Genomic DNA, 15151 nt, shown 5'->3' with positions numbered 1-15151 from the left:
TCCAATGAGCTGCAGAGTGGGAGATTTTGGATTACATTTGGAAACCCCCCTCTAAAAATCCTGCGTTTGCCACAGTACATGCTTGCACTTTGCTACAAATACCTTCCAAAAATGTTGGATTATTGTAAATGTATTTTCTTTATTTCTATTATATGCTGCACTTTACTTTGTGTTTATAGAGTGGTATACAGTATATAAACACTGCATTATATAATCACCACAGTATATAATCACTACAATATATTATCAAGCATTTATTGTAAGAATATCTTCTGCTTCTCTGCCTTCTGGACATTAAAATGCTTTTGTCTTTCCATCAGATGATCAATCTGTCAGATTGCCACCGGTGTTGCCATTTGTAAACCAGTGGAGCGGCAAATTAAACAGACTCTGTCTGAGCACTTCTTGGAATGAGGCAACATACGTATGTGATAGCAATGTATAAGATAGGCTGGTGAGTATAATATTATTATTACTACCAGTTATTTATAGAGCGCACACATATTCCGCAGCGCTATACAGAGAATATTTGAACACTCACATCAGTCCCTGCCCCAGTGGAGCTTACAATCTATATTCCCTACCACATGTACACTATTAGCCTACCAGTGTATTTTTGAAGTGTGGAAACCATTACACCGTTCGTGCTGCCATATAATACCATTGAATATAGTGTAACATGTAGGGTGACCAAAATGATTGTCTTAGCCACTTCATAGGTGGATTTACTGCATTGATTTCATAGTTCAATTAACAGATTAAATAATATATTTGACTTAAGGAAAAGGGAACTTGTGCATTTTTGGTTAATGTCTGTATGGCTCTAGCACTGAGTTTATTTATCTTTAGCATATTGTGTTGAAATATTGCAAAAATAAGAAATACATACTGTAGGTATAAAACATGATAACAAAAACAAAAATGTTAAACAGGAATAAAGCTGCCCATAGACGGTCCGTTCCCGGACCGTCCGTTCTGTACTATGTAGCTCTCCAAGATGACTGAGTAAAAGCCGGAATGGACTCCAGTACGTCGAACCAGACAGGCTTCGTGCAACGACTGTGCCACTGTGGAGCTCTCTGTGTGTGTCCTTGTGAAAGACACACAGTAAATGGTGCAGGGATATGTACAGCTCCCTGCTGATATGCATGGCTGGATCCAAGGAGGGGCGAAAGGAGTGTTTGTCCTGGGGCCCCACACATTAAGGGCCCCAACACTCTATCTCTGAATTGTGCAAGCCGCTTGCACTGACATCGTAGAACAGTATGTTTCCACTTTGCATCTGATTTCCCCACTACACAGCCGCTGCCAGGGCCGCCTGCCGAGGTGCTGCTGAAGTCACTGTCAGTCTCTTGTGGTGTTTCACAGTCACTGACTCGGCCGCTGGGATATCTGTGATTTCCAGGAGCTGAGAGTGAGTGAAATGGCGCGCCTCAGTCTCAGCAGCTTCCTCAGTGGCGCCGGCAGTGTGTGACTGGCTGGCAGTGGGCATTGAGCTGTGTTGCGCCGGACATATCAGTTATTGTGAATTATTCATAAACAACAGCATTATATACTATTTTTCACTAACTTTATTTAACTACTAATGGGGCAGATGTATCAATATTCCCTTTACGTTAGAATTTTAAAGTTTCCCACTTCTCCTGGCATAACGCTCATACTTACGTTTAGCCACTGTGGGGCTTTCCGTGTCCATCCCTGTGTATGTGACAGCTGTGACAAAGCAAATGATCCAGTGAATGAGACATGAACATAGAGCTGCACAGTGGTCGAGGACCCAGCAGTCACTGTAGCTGTTCCAGTCTGGCATTCCGGAGTCCGGAGCATTCCATCTTTCACCTAATCCAGAGGTCATGGTCTTGGACAATATAGAATTTTATAATGTGGTGAGTGTGTCTTCTACAGAATTACAGTACAATGCCATTCAGAGGAGGTAATGGATTATGTGTTAACCTCAGTATGGATAACTAAGGTGTCTACAGAGGGACACATGTTAGCACAGATATTTCCAAACACAGGGGCAGAAGCTCTGTGAAGTGATAAAGTGTCTGGTTTTTATCACAGGCCAATCAGCTCCTACCTGTGAAGTTACAGGTGTGGTTTGAAAAATGACAGGTAGAAGAAGAAAAATATGATCCCTGAGTCATTGCAGCAATAGCAAACAGGATACTGAAAAATAACACAGGGCAGTAATAGAAACAAAACAAAAAAACAAATAGACACAAAAAACAACAGGCATACACAGAAGAAAAGTGCAGCCGAGTAAGATGACAATGACCAGAAGTTCAAGCAATTATGGTGAAAGTGGGAAAGATGACCTGTCCTCACCAAATTCCAAAGGGGAAAAAAAAGAGAGGGGAGAAAGAACATGGGAAGGTGAAGGGAAAAAAAAAAAAAATGGGGAAACTTAAGGGAAGAGCACGTCAACAATGAAGGAATATGGATGGTATGGCCCAGGCAGAAATGGTCAACACTTGTGAGAGGACTGTGTCAGGTGTCTAAAGTTCTTGATGGAACATCTGCCAATGTCTAAGTCCAAACAGCAGCAAGGAACAAAACAAGGATCCAGGGCTGCCATCACTTCCCTTTTTAAAACAACTGTAATGCCTGGTGAGACCTGTGTCTGTAGCACTGGCAGTACTACTCAACGTCCGCATAACTTCAAGGGAACTGTGATCTTTGCTTATTACAAACTATACTTTATAAACTCCAGTCCTGGGCCCAGGATTGGAGTCCATGGAGTCTACCTGTAATGGCTGCCCTGCAAGGATCAACACAGCAGAAACTGAGAGGCAGGAGTATGAAGGAAGGCAGGCACAAGGAATATCAGAAGGGGGTGACTGAAAATAAAAAAGTTCAGTGGTGAATAAAACATGGGTAAGTAATACAATGCAGGTAGGATGTTGGACCCAACAGTTCCCAGAAGTCGGAGGTGGCAACTGGAATGCACTCAGGCACTCAGGCGCAGGAGGACAGTCAGTGACCCCACCAACATTTCCTTTTTTACAACCCTGTGAACCTCTGGGTTGGCATGGCCAGCAAGAAGTATTGAAGCAGGGACCGCCAGATCCAAAACAATGAGGGAACAAGTGATCCCCTAGAGCTCCATACCAATGTCAGATGTGAATACAGTCTGAATGTTAAGAGACAGCTGGCAACAAACCTTATCAGGCGCAGATCACACCCATGTTGGCAGCTACCGAGGTGGGGAGAAAGGGTCTACCAGAGCTTAGTTCCAACTATCAGGAGATCCCAACAATATACCACCACAGTAGTCCCCAGGAACACCACAGAGGCGCTCAGAAGTTAGCAGTAGCAGAAGGCTCCAACAGTCATACGGATGGAGGCCAATGAACTGCAAAAACTGGCACCCACAGGCAAGGGAGTAAGAGTTCTGAGCCAGTGAGTATTAGGCAATGATGTGGCTTGCATACAATGCAGACTTGGCGTCTCAAAATGGCAGAGAAATGTGTGCCTCTCTGCTCAGAGCAGGACTTTGGAAGAGCCAGTGTCAGAAGAAACCCACTTGCCTGGCATGTAATAAAATGTGCTAGTTGTAAAGGTTCTCCCCTTATCATTTTAGTCTCATTTAAATACCTGACCCTTGTAGACAAGGGATTGTATGGGGATTTAGCTGACAATTTATTGCTTAATTGATTTATTCAGTATACAGTATGTAATGTATCTGAGACAAATGACAATTTAGAGCAAAAAGGGTGATATGGAGTACTCAGATGCAGTAAAAGAAGAACAATGAGCGAGTGTATTTTGTAGAACAGGGCTCTGTACACACATACACACATAGAATATACTTATGCAGAATGATTAGATGGAATTGGGAACACAGAACATTATTTGAGTAGGTCTAAACCTTGAGTCACCAGCTCTGTCAGAAGCCAATATTGATACCAAATTTTTATACAACTTAAATATCTATATTTATGTGTTTGAAGAACAACTGATGCAGTAATATCAGTGTACTGTAGACCAATATTATAATGTAATAATGACAAATGAACACAGTTATTTTACTTGAAGCATTGAGTGGGTGAACAACAGATCACTACTCCGTTTACTCCTACTGTTCTAATATACTTCATCTTAAGAATTTCTATGGCTTCTACAGAAACAATTACATTGCACAATTACTGGTTGAATGCCAAGGAACCATATTATCCAGAAATAAATATTGAATGTTCTGAAGAAATCAGCAGTCCGAGTGCAACCTGATTACCATGTATGATCATTACATGGGGCGCGCTGTGACATTTTATACAGTTATGAATTACTGTATTCACATAAAATAATCTAAGCTCACCTATAGTGGATGGCTTTACAAACACCAGAAACTAAATTTCTTATATATTTTGCCAAATTTCTGCTAAGAACTTCAGCAATAAGATTATTTTCATGCTAATAGTAATAGAGTTTATCAAAATTATTTTTACTACCAGTGTTCATGGCACTAAGAGTGTGCATTAGTATTTTTCTTTTTCTTTCTCTCTTTATTAACAGTTTCTTATATAGCGCATACATATTCCGCAGCGCTTTAAAGAGAATATTCAAACATTCACATCAGTCCCTGCCCCAGTGGAGCTTACATTCTATATTCCCTACCACATGTACACGCACACATAGACATTCTAGGGTTTCCTGTATGGTAGCCTTAGCATGATAACACCTCTTATTATGTTTAAAAATAGGGTGCGCAGTCCACTTCCCCTTTTTTTTCTCATAAAGATTAACCTGAAATAAAGATTCAGACAACAATTGAGCTATAAATAAGGTCACAATTTTTTTTCAGATAATTAAGGGCCTTATTTTAGTTCACTCTTTCTGACAAAATCCTTCTTAGATGGACAAAACCATGTGCACTGCAGGGGGACAGATGTAAAATGTGCAGAGATTTGGGTGAGTTATTTTGTTTCTGTGCAGGGTAAATACTGGCTCCTTTATTTTTACACTGTAATATAGATCTCACTTTGGAGTAAAACCCCACCCAAATCTAATTATCTCTGCACAAGTTACATCTGCCTCACCTGCAGTGCACATGGTTTTGTCCATCTAAGAAGAAATTTGTCAGAAAGAGTGAACCAAAATAAGGCCCTAAGTTATTAATACATCTTAGTATGACAACAAGGCAACTGCTAGGATATAATTAATGAACTAAAGGGTGGATCATTTGTCATCTCTCCCTCATTGCCCGATACTGGCCCTGAGACCAGGCACACCCCTAATGTAACATACTAACATAGTAACATAGTAATTAAGGTTGAAAAAAGACTTGAGTCCATCGAGTTCAACCTATCTGACTTGTAACTACTGACTTGAGTAAGTCATATCTATAGGATTCCCTTAGTGGCCAAAAATGTATCCAGGTTTGATTTAAATTCATTAACAGGAGTTGCTGTAATCACCCCCACCGGCAATGAGTTCCAGAATTTTACTGCTCTAATGGTGAAGAATCCTCTTCTTAATTCAGTACGGAATCTCTTTTTCTCGAGCTTCAATACATACCCACGTGCCCTAAGTATAGGCCTGTTAGTGAACAATCAACTCGAAGTTCCATATGATTCCCAATCCTGTATTTGAACATTCTAATCATATCACCCTCTCAACCTCCGTCTCTCTAGTGAAAGAATATTCAGCCTGGCTAGCCTATCTTTGTATTCTAGTGATTCAAGACCTTTTACTAGCTTAGTCGCCCTTCTCTGTACCTGTTCCAATTCATTTATGTCCTTATGAAGGGGTGGTGCCCAGAACTGAACACAGTATTCCAAGTGTGGTCTCACCAATGCCTTGTAAAGAGGCACTATCACATTGGCATCCCTTGAATCCATTCCCTTTTAATGCATGCCATTTTTGTTCCCATAATGTAATGGCCAAGTGCCAAGCAGTGTCTTCTTGCCAAAGCCAGTTTGAAAAACTGTAGTCTGCTGCAACTGATAAGTCCAAAAATGCAAAAATTGGAACAAAAAAGGGTGAATAAGACTAAAAAACAAAAAGGCAAAGGCTAGAAAAAAAAGGGCAAAAAAGCCAATGGAATCCCACCCAATGTAAATGTACCTGATCAAGCAAGAGCCCCAGGTGCTGGATAACTTAAGCCCTACCTAGCTAATCGAACTTCACAATGACTTTATTCACTAACTCTGTCCATGGTCTCCTCAACTTGGTGACCCTTTTAAGCTCAACAAGGAAGGTGAGGTACTGAGCCCAAGCAAAATCCTACCCTACTGTTTGTAGCTGATCAGTTTTGGACTGGAACAACTTACACATCAGCATGGACTGCTTCACTAAAACGTAAAGCAATCCCAAGGAAAAGGCTTTACTCAATGCAATGAACTCGCTGGTCTGAAAGGCACCAAACAACTCCATTAACAAAGTTAGATGAAATAATCCAGTTTCCTAACCATCAGAAACTACATACAGTACAGAAACTACAAACAGTATTGTACTCATGGAATGAAGAGATCAGAGCAAGCCTAAATCAATAGAGCTTCACAAATCACCCGTGACCTGGGAATTATTTGACTATCTATATAAGGCCTTAGACAATTGGATTTAGTGGGATCAGGCTATCCCTGCACGTTATAGAAATATGATACTGTATGTCCAATAAAATCAAAGCCATACATGCCTTCAACCTACCTGCCTGGTATTGACCTCACACAAATAGATGCAGATCCTTACAAGAAAGCTGTCAGACAGAACGTGCTGTTTTTGGGCACATGTTCAACATGCAAGTGCATCCAAGCCATAATACGTTCAACATCAGTTCTAGAAGCGAATGCCCAGTCAAAACACATATACCAGATCATTGTCTACCCACAGGACATGTATAGCCCTAAACTATATGTTCAATTGGTAGCACCGCAAAACAAGCTTTCTGAAAAACATCAATGCCAAATGTTAGGAAGCCCATTGGTTATTGATGGCTTGAACTACACTCAACTTGCCATCATAAAATACAATGATGGCCAATGTATGGGGTTCCTGGGGAAGTGAGGAGCCCCCAACAAAGGAGTCCCCCCCAGGCTTCACCCATCCATGGCTGAAGCCTGGGGCTGTCCTCAGCACCCCTGGGCGGTGGATGCCGGATGATATTGTGGTGTAAAAAAATAGAACAAAATAACTAGCATTGGGTTGTGCTGTCAAAGTACAAGTCCCAGCAAGGCTCCCCCTCATGCAGAGACTTGATGAACGACAAGTCCCAGCATGCAGGACAATGAAGTGCCCGCTGGGACTTGAAGTCTGGCAGTATGACCAATGTTATAATAACTAGACCCTGACACCCTGTAAAGTATAGTTTTATTAACATACATGCATACAGTCCTTCATACACGCAAACATACATATATATACTCTCATCTCCTGGATCCCCCGCAGGTCTATCCTCCTCTCCAGTAGGATCCAGGGGAAAAAAAAAACGATCAACCCAAAATCTGAACTGGAGGAGCAGCCAGTGTGTATAGTCACAGGAGACTCCTCTTCACTACTGAGGGTCGATGGGACTCCCCTCAACCAGGCAGGGCTGATCTCAGCCCTGATTGGATGCAGTCGTCTCCTTGTGGATGCTACATCCAATCAGGTGGGGAACTCCCCTGAAGAATATCAACATGGAAAAAGGTTGACATGAGTTTTTAATATTTTGGGGTGTCTATGATGACATAGGTTGACATGGACATAAGCGTACCGTGTCCCCTTGCATGGCTCACTGCCCTCACCATGCTTCAGGCACATTTTATTCTCCCTCTTTGTCCACTGAAAGGTAAACAAGTCAGTTTAAAAAAAAAATCACAAAAAATTTACATAAACCTTTTTTCACGTCGATATCATGCTCCACTTGTTGTGCCCTCAGTATGTCCCTCTTTGAGGCCTAGCATCTCCTGAATGCCCTTTCCTCTTCCTCTACCCCTTCATGGACTTATTTTAAGAGCTCTTTGTTATTCAGACACACAGTCAATCATTGCATTTTAAGATGCTGACATCCTCGAGATTTGAGCCCAGTGCATGTGGCATTGCAGTCAGACACTTTATTGAGCTATCTGCCCTTGCATAGAAAGCTAGAGAATTTGACCTACTGTATTTAAAGCTCCCCCTGTACCTTGTAAAAAAATTATCAGCATTGCAGCTGAGCAGATCTATGTAGTATGTGGATGCAGTGGATTGGATGTGAAGCTGCACACTACATAGATCTTCTCCATTGCAATGCTGATTTTTTTTTTTTGCAAAGTACAAGTAGCTTTAGTCAGTTAGAAATGTTAGTTTTATGCAGAATCAATTTGCTCAATGAGTAGGGCAGTGTCTCCCAAATCTATTTATGGCCAATGTAATAGACAAATTGTGGACAAACAGAAGTGAATCCTGTCCATACCACATAACTGACGGTACTTGTGAGTTATCCGGGCTGCCGATTTTTTCATCGTGCCCGAAATCATGGGCATCGCGTCGGTCGTGGCCGTTATAAGGAGCCGCGACGCGATGCCCACGATTTCCCATAGACAGTAATGTTAAAAGACACGATGGACCCGATTTCCGACACGATTTCCCATAGACAGTAATGTTAAAAGACGCGATGGACCCGATTTCCCATAGACAGCAATGTTAAAATAAAATTACAATGTGAAATTGGCCAATATGTTTTTAAAAAAAATGTTTCATGGCCCCCCACCACCGTTAACGCCACCCCGCTATTGACGCCAACCCGAAGCGTGGCGAGCGCAGCGAGCCCGCGAGGGGCGGCGATACGCGTCCTCCTACCTTTTCATGCCCTACTATCCACTAGGGCGTGGAGTGAGAATAGAATAGTGTGGCGAGCGCAGCGAGCCACCGAGCCCGAAGCGTGGCGAGCGCAGCGAGCCCCGCGAGGGGACGCGGACACCTTCACAGGTATCCGCGTGCCCTTGCGGGCTTCACAGGTGTCCGCGTCCCCTCGCGGGGCTCGCTACGCTCGCCACGCTTCGGGCTCGGTGGCTCGCTGCGCTCGCCACACTATTCTATTCTCACTCCACGCCCTAGTGGATAGTAGGGCATGAAAAGGTCGGAGGACGCGTACCGCCGCCCCTCGCGGGCTCGCTGCGCTCGCCACGCTTCGGGTTGGCGTCAATAGCGGGGTGGCGTTAACGGTGGTGGGGGGCCATGAAACATTTTTTTTTAAAACATATTGCCCAATTTCACATTGTAATTTTATTTTAACATTGCTGTCTATGGGAAATCGGGTCCATCGCGTCTTTTAACATTACTGTCTATGGGAAATCGTGGGCATCGCGTCGCGGCCCCTTATAACGGCCATGACCGACGCGATGCCCCCGATATCGTGTCTTTTAACATTACTGTCTATGGGAAATCGGGGGCATCGCGTCGCGGCCCCTTATAACGGCCACGACCGACGCGATGCCCCCGATTTGGAGCGAAATCGTGGGCATCGCGTCGGTCGGGTGTCCTTAAGTTAACCAAACTTAAGGACAAAATCGGCAGCCCGGATAACTCACAAGTACCTAACTGACCTTTAGGATGAGATATAAATATAATTGCCTTAACTTTATATCTTTCTCAAAGAGAATCTTTAGGTCTAGGGTTGCCCTAAAAAATTCTGATACTCTAGGGTTCCGTGATTCAAAAAAGTTTGGGGACCTCTGGAGTAGGGTGTTTGACACACACACACGCACACACACACACACACACACACACACCAACATATATTGGATGGTGCACCATAGCATGGGTTTTCTTTGGGATCCATTTTGGATCCGGGATCCAATATACAAAAAAAATCTTTAGTGCATCCTGCCCACAATAACAGCCCTGCCTATCATGTACTGTTTGATGGCATACCTGGGTGCAGGGGGACGAGCTATGGAGGCAGAGTAAATCAGCTCCCATAGCAGCTGCACACCTGAACCCACACCACAGGAGATGCCGATTAATTTTTCAGGGAGCTGCACTTTGATTTGGTGTCATCCACTGAAAGGGTGACACGCGGATGCAGTCAGCGCTCCTTTAGTGTAGCCTCTGAGCTACAGTAACTTTCCTCCTGAGGCGGAACTACCGTTTGTGTTGCAGGTGCATTGTAAACCAGGATTGCAAAATCGCAAATCGCGGGAGGGGAGGGGCGTGGGGGGGGGTTGCAGCGAATCGCGGGAGGGGGGGTCCTGGGGGCGGGGGGGTGGTTGCCGTGAATCACGGGAGGGGGGGGTCGCGGGGGGGGTGGGGGGTGAAGCGAATTGCGGGAGGGGGGGTCGCGTGAGTGGGGGGTGCCGCAAATTGCTGGAGGGGCGCAGGGGGGTTGCCGCGAATCGCGGGAGGGGGGGTCGCGGGGGTTGCCGCAAATCATGGGAGTGGGGGGTCAGGGGGGGTGTGTGTGCCGCGAATCGCGGAAGGAGGGGGTCACGGGGTGGGGGGGCTGCCGCGAACCGCGGGAGGGGGGGTCGCGGGGGTGAGCAGCGAATCGCGGGAGGGGGGTTGCTGCGAATCGCCACAAGAAAAAATCAACACAGAAAGGTCAACACATGTAAATGTTGACATAAGTGGGGCACTTTATTGTGTCCATGTCGACACATGAGAATGAATATAAAAACATTAAAAAAATGAAAAATAAATCTTCAAAAACTCATGTCAACCTTTTTCATTGTCGACCATAGCCATGTCAGTGTTTTGCATGTACCATTTAATCCAGGGGTTGCCGTGAATCGCGGGGGGGGGGGCGTCCGCGAATAGCGGGAGGGGGGTCGCGGGTGGGTGCCGCGAATTGCAAGAGGAGGGAGTGCGGGGGGGTCGCAGGGGGTTGTAGCGAATTGCAGGAGGGGGGTGTCGCGGGGGTTGCCGCTAATCGTGGGAGGGGATGTCGCGATTCACGGGAGGGGGGGTCACAGGGGGGGGGGCTCGCGATCGTGGGAAGGAGGGGGGGTCGTGGCACTGATCACATCGCACAGCACAGAAAGTCTGTGCAGCCCGTACTTTTAGTACTAGATTGCTTCCTATCTAGTACAAAAAGTACACGGTGCTGTAGCACATTGTAGGCTTTTTGTACTAGATACAGTGCAATCTAGTACGGAAAGCACACAGTTCATCGCACCGTGTATGGTTATCTTGAGAGCTGCTGGCCATGCCCCCTGTCCCTCTCTTCAATGAATAGACGCTGTGCGCATGCACACATTGTCTATTCCTAGCTGTTCTGCTAAGCAGAGCAGCAGATAACTGGTCGGCCTCCCAACTGCTCTCCCTCCACCGCGGAACACTGCCGGCCCAATGTGGGATGCGAAATGTCCCCAAAAAATGGGACGGTCCTGCGAAAACCGGGACAGTTGGGAGCTGTGAACATCCGCAATGTGTGTGACTCAGTATCAGGCCTCAGTGCTAGTTGTCACTGCACCAGTATTTTCTGCTGTATACATCAACAAAGTGCAAATACAGTATGTAAATATCAGACTAGTTTGGCTGTGGTGTAAATGGTTACTGTTCACACCTTCCTTATCACGCTGCATATAAAGCTATCCCGTTTATTCTTCCCCCTCTAGTGTTTCAGTTTTTACCTTGGCTCAGAGTAACACGCTGACACATTAGCTGCATGCCTATTATTCTAATTGAAAGCATTAATATTTCAGCAGGCAGCACCTGGGATTAGGTTCCACTACCTTAACAAAGTGCACTGCTGTCCATTCCGAGCTGGTGTCTGGGGGACACTGGAGCATGGTCACAGCTTTCCCATTATAATTGCATATATTGGCTAATGTTTAGGGCTTTGGGACATGTATTGGTTATATAAACGTACTATTATCATTATGTAAGTAATCAGCAAGTGCTTATCAGGGGGCGTCACTTGCCCATGTGACACCCAGTGCGGCACTCCCAGCATGCCTCAGAAAGGGGTGTGGCTTCATGGAGAGGAGGTGGCTTCATGGAGGGAGCTTGGCATCGCCCTTTTGTCACCCCGTGGGTCCAGAAGGTCGGGCTGCCCCCGCGGTGTGAGCATTGTGGGCCAGATGCACTAAGCTTCAAAAGTGATAAAATGCAGAGTGATAAACAACCAACCAATCAGCTTCTGCCTGACATTTTTCAATCACAGTCTGTGACATGACAGATAGGAGCTGATTGATTGGTTGGTTGTTTATCACTCTTCATTTTATCACTTTTTGAAGCTTAGTGCATCTGGCCCAGTGTCAGCTCCTACACAGTGACAGCAGCATGTAATGTTACAGTGCAGCACCAGGCTCCTGCTACTGAGCAGTAGTCAGCACCCTCAGTTGGTGGGTGACACCTGGGGGCAGCCCGCACCCTCATGACTGGTGCTAATCATGTTTTTAACATTAGAACAGAACTTGAAGATTTTTACCACAATGTCAGCAATTAGTCTCTCATGCAGGCATGGCCAACTGTAGCTGTCCAGATGTTGTGACACTACATATTCCAGCATGCCCTGGAATATGTAGTTTTAGCATTCTTTATAGCATACCTCCCAACTGTCCCCATTTTTGTGGGACAGTCACGTTTTTTTGGGACTGTCCTGCGTCCCGTCTTGGCCAGCAGTGTCCTGCCTTGGTGGGGAAGTCCCCCCTGACTTCAGAGCAGCGGGAAATAGAGTGTGTGCGCATATATCTATTCAGTGTAGCAGAGGGGCTCGGGGCATGTCCAGCAGCCCACACAGCGCTGGCCATGCCCCCATAGTGACAAAAACAGGGGCGTGGCTTGCGACTGTGCTCATTTCCATGAGGCTACGCTCATCCATCCAAGGTTACGCCCGCTTTTGCGTTTACCAATCTGCCTATTTAAAAAGTTGGGAGGTACGTAATAGCATAACTGCGGTGGGGCATGCTGGCACTTGTAGTCCAAGCATGGAGAGCCAGAAGTTGGTCAGGCCTGTCCCAAATCCATTATATTATTACTTGTCATTTTCAACTAAACAGCATCAGTATTTTCCAATGCTTAAGTAACAATTTGGGAACATTGTGGAGGTGCAGAACAAATTTCTTTATAGATTCTTGTCACAATTTATCTTGAATTTAGATGTAAAATATAAAAGTTTTCTGTCATTTATTTCTACCTGTAACGTGTAAAAACAGTGCACAAAAATGCAAATGTTCATCAGTCTGTAAAGCAAATACCTTTCATAAATTAAATGACCCCCAGTTATTCTGTAATGCACCAGAGTGCTTAGTACTATTGACACAAAGTGACGATGTGAAATGAACAACTCACAGGAATCAGCCCTGGCCAATGGCAGAGAGTGTGAGGACTCTACAAGGACCTGTCTGGGAGGTCCCCTTAACATCCCCATCTTGATTCGCCACGTTATTCTTTGTACAGAATACTGAAAACTTTTACAAAGGTTTTCTCTGAATGCTTCCATATTAAAATGTGTCTGACAAACATCAATGCTTATCCCCTGTTCTCACTTCACTAGCAGTTTAAAGGGATTATAGAATTTGTAGATCAAGAGAGTGTAAGCTGCATTGGCTGTGCTGTAGGGCTGTGGTGCAGTTATCAGATTAGCGAGTAAGCAGAGGATGAAGCAAAGCATGTAGGGAATTGTAGTCCAACGTCATAGTGGTTGTCAGACTTACAGACTACAGAATAAATCAATAGGTAGTATGATCTATGGGCACTGCTTTAATGAAGGACATTGTAACCATGTGACTGCCTCAGACATTTATAGGAGCTACCTTGGGGAGCAAGTGCCATCCCAACAAATGGGTGACATTAAGCAGCCCATGTGTCCACTCCTGTTGCTAATGATGATTGGTAGCCGCCAGATCTGAAATGTGACAACCTGACTCCTAACGCTAAAGAATACTGTAGCTTTATAGAAACTGACCCTTTGTGCACTGGATGTTTATAAACATTGTATACCCTCCCACTGTACCTTTTTGGCAGGTATAGCAATGTTTTTTTTAAGGCCTGTACCTTCTTTTGGGTCTCCAACTGCCCATTGTAAGTATAAGGGGCATGACCACACCCTACTTACCAGTGGCCACGCCCCTTTCTGAATTCGTATTGGGTTTTGCTCTTCAGGTGTTGGAGGGTATGAACATTGTGGATTTCCTGTAAGAGGAAACAATAGAATAACCAAAACACTGTACCAAGGACTGGCATGACAAACTGTAATACCAGGACAGACAAAACAGGAGCTGTAGATAAAGTGGGCGGAGCTACACCATGTTTAAATTAACATGTTATAGACTGTGTTTTAAAAATGACAGTTGGGCTGGTACTTTATCTTTGTTCACTTTATCTCCTTCCAAGGCTTAGGAAATAGACCACAGTGTTAGTTGCCCTCATTTTCATTTCTTCATCATGAGGGTGTCACTAAAATTTTCTACAACACAGTCACACCTCCCAAGTTCACTCCTGATACAAGTGGCCTTGTCAAAAGGGGAGTTGTCTGCTGCTCTTCTCAGCCACACCCCAGATTCCCATCACTGTGCCCAGTCTCTCTTATTCTGGTTCACTCGCAAAGGCAAATTCCTTCCCAAGTGGACAAAACCATGTGCACGGCAGGGAAGGGGGGGGGGGGGGGGGGGGGGCAGATGTAACATGTGCAGAGAGAGTTAGATTTGGGTGAGTTATTTTGTTTCTGTGCAGGGAATATACTGACTGCTTTATTTTTACACTGCAATATATACATCTCACTTTGATGTAAAACCCCCACCCAAACCTAACTCTCTCTGCACATTTTACATCTGCCCCCCCTGCAATGCGCATGGTTTTGTCCATTTGAGAAAGAATTTGCCTTTGCAAGTGAACCAGAATAAGGGCCGATATCTGCGTGAATAGACACTGTATGCATGCACACAGCAACTATTCATATGCAGACTCCAAACTGACAAGAGGACTTCAACAAACTACCCCCCCCCCCCCCCCCCACCGTGGACCACTATTGCACGCAGGTGGGACAGTCCAAAAAAATTCTTCAGACAAAAGAACCCTGTTGCTATTGCATATATCAACGAGTGTGGGTCGCCTTTGATCTACTGCACTATTGTTTGGTAACTGTATCCTTTGTCCCGGTTGGGCAGGTTTGTAGGCTGGTGGATTGGGCCGACTCAGTTGTAAGATTTTGCACCAACTTTGTTGTTATTGGCATTGCTAAATCTACCTCGTTATTATCCTATCACTTACTGTACTATCATATTGCTTTATCACAATAAAAAATATA

General features: G+C 44.8%; 1 protein-coding gene across 1 annotated transcript in view; it reads left to right on the top strand.

The window, feature by feature from the left end:
• Positions 1 to 323: 323 nt before the first annotated feature.
• MYO3A (myosin IIIA) overlaps positions 324 to 15151 on the top strand; it is a 199572-nt gene continuing 184744 nt past the window's right edge. The window contains exon 1 of the mRNA XM_083189240.1: positions 324 to 454. The gene's annotated coding sequence lies outside the window, so the exon portion shown is untranslated. The remainder of the gene's footprint in view (positions 455 to 15151) is intronic.

This window comes from Crinia signifera, chromosome 5 (assembly GCF_055691185.1).
Source record: "Crinia signifera chromosome 5, ASM5569118v1, whole genome shotgun sequence".
Taxonomy (NCBI): Eukaryota; Metazoa; Chordata; class Amphibia; order Anura; family Myobatrachidae; genus Crinia; species Crinia signifera.
Note: the sequence above shows the minus strand (reverse complement) of the source record. Positions and strands in the feature narration are given on the sequence as shown.